Below are 2,500 nucleotides of genomic sequence, written 5' to 3'. Positions count from 1 at the left end.
GTGTCTCTGTTTTGGTCTCCTCACGTGTTTGCACTCTTTTACCCAGGCACTTCATCTCGCCCTCTCATCTATCTTGCGTTCTCTGACATTTGCTCTTTCAGCCTCTTTCTGTCTGTCTCCTTTTGTCTTTAGTCTGTTGTTGTTTTTTCTGTGTGCTATCTTTGGTGTTTGTTTGTTTGTCTGTTTGTCTTCTTGCCAGGCTAATAATTACATAGATTGAAATATGCACAGGTGAATCTAAAGACAGATAGATGGACTTTATATATACATACATACATACATATATATATATGCATATATATAGACATATATCTGTGTATCTGTGTGTATGTGTGTGTATTTGTGTTGGTGGGTGTATATGTGTGTCTGTGTATATCTACACACATCCCTACACACACACATGTCCCTACCCTTCCCTACTCTTCCCTGAAAACAAATCGTTTCCATTTTTACTTACTTGAAAACCACACACACACACAAAAAAAAAACTAGAGTAAAGTATATATATATATATATATATATATATATATATATATATATATATATATATATATATATATATATATATGTACACACACACACACACACACACACACATACACACACACACAGAAAAAAAGAAAGAAAGAGAAACAAACAAACAAAAAAAAGGGTAAACCAAAAATAAAAGAAAGAAAAGACAAACAAAGATCACCACCAGACAAAACCAGCAAGCACCCAGGAGATAACAGACAGACAGACAGACAGACAAATAAAGCCATATACCTCCACCTCCCCCACCCCCCCCCTCCCCCCCAGCCACAAGGAAATGCGACAACACTCAAGACTTGATAGCCCGTGATTCAGCCGAGAGAAAAACGACATGACATTCTAAACGAGGTTTTCCAAGTGACAAGGGTTCGTCACGATGGGTGATGATGGCAGACTGTTCCAGGCTCATTATGTACTCTTTGGATCAGCTGATTGTGGGGTCTTGGGTGGAGGAACGAGGAGGGAGGAGGAGGAGGAGGTGGAGGCGGAGGAGGAAGGAGGAGGTGGAGGTGGAGGTGGAGGTGGAGGAAGAGGAGGAGGAAGGAGGAGGAGAGGTTAGGAGGGAGGGGCGTAGGGCGGGGGGTAGGTGGAGGAGGAGGAGGAGGAGGAAGAGGAGGAGGAGGGAGAGGGAGGAGGAGGAGGATGAGGAGGAGGAGGAGGAGGAGGAGGGAGGAGGAGGAGGAGGAGGAGGAAGGAGGAAGGGGAGGGAGGGGAGAGAGGAGGAGGAGGAAGAGGAGGAGGAGAGAGGAGGAGGAAGGAGGAGGAGAGGAGGAGGGAGGAGGGAGGGAGGAGGGAGGAGGAGGAGAGGAGGAGAGGAGGGAGAGGAGGAGGAGGAAGAGGAGGAGGAGGAGGAGAGAGGAGGAGGAGAGGAGAGGGAGGAGGGAGGAGGAAGGAGGGAGGAGGAGGAGGAGTGGAGAAGGAGGAGGAGGAGGAGGAGGAGGAGGAGGAGAGGAGGAGGAGGAGGAGGGAGGAGGAGGAGGAGGAGGAGGAGGAAGAGGAGGGAGAGGGAGGAGGAGGAGGGAGAGGGAGAGGGAGGAGGAGGAGGAGGAGGAGGGAGGAGGAGGAGGGAGGATGATGATGATGATGATGATGATGATGATGATAATGAGGAGGAGGAGGAGGAGGAGGAGGAGGAGGAGGAGGAGGAGGTGTAGGGAATGCTATGCTGTGGGTGGTGAGTTGTTAGTCTGTGACGGGGTTTTTGTTTTGATTTTTGTTTGTGATATTGCTTTATTTTTGTTTATTTGGCTTTTTTTTTCTTCTGTCTGTCTCTTTGCCTGTTTGCTTGTTTCTCTGTCTGTTTGTTCGTCCGTATGTCTCCTTGTCTCCTTCTATTTCTTTTTCTTTCTTTCTTTCTTTCTTCTCTCTCTCTCTCTTTCTCTCTCTCCCTCTCTCTCTCTCTCTCTCTCTCTCTCACTTTCTCTCTCTCTCTTTTCTCCCCTTCTCTCTCTCGTCTTTCTCTCGCTCTAACTCTTCCTCTCCCTCTCACTTTTTCTCTTCTTCTCTCTTTCTAATATTTTATCTCCTCTTCCTTCCTACTTTCTCTCATTTATCCCTTCACCCTTTCTCCTTTTCTTATACACTCCAAGGATAAAACAAAAAGAACATCGAGAATATTAGTATTTGACATAAAACTGGAAGAATTATGAATTAATGCTCAATCTCTATGACTCTTACTAGAAAAAAAATCCAATTTTTCCTAATCTTGAAATTGCAATATCTTTTTCAAATCTCTACTCATGTCCAAAGTTCTTTAAAAATGAAAAAGAAAAAAAAAATCTCATTCCACACACACACACACACACACGCAAAAAAAAAACACTTTTCATTTCAAAACTAGATTTTCCATTTTTTTTTCTCCCTATCGAAAATCTCCGTTGCATGAATCCAATATAACTAAACGATAAATACTCTTTGTTTATTTTGCTCAGTGAAGTGCCAAGCAAACAGGCAACGGGCAATGTACACT

The 2,500-nt window shown here is 44.4% G+C and overlaps 1 protein-coding gene across 1 annotated transcript in view; it reads right to left on the bottom strand.

The window, feature by feature from the left end:
- Positions 1-2,500, bottom strand: part of LOC122262562 (nephrin) — a 357,655-nt gene that overhangs the window by 71,020 nt on the left and 284,135 nt on the right. The gene's annotated exons all lie outside the window — the stretch shown is intronic.

Source organism: Penaeus japonicus, unplaced genomic scaffold (assembly GCF_977035675.1).
Source record: "Penaeus japonicus unplaced genomic scaffold, GWHDUDI00000001_assembly GWHDUDI00000029, whole genome shotgun sequence".
Classification (NCBI taxonomy): Eukaryota; Metazoa; Arthropoda; class Malacostraca; order Decapoda; family Penaeidae; genus Penaeus; species Penaeus japonicus.
The sequence above is the reverse complement of the archived record's forward strand: the minus strand, read 5'-3'. Positions and strand labels throughout refer to the sequence as shown.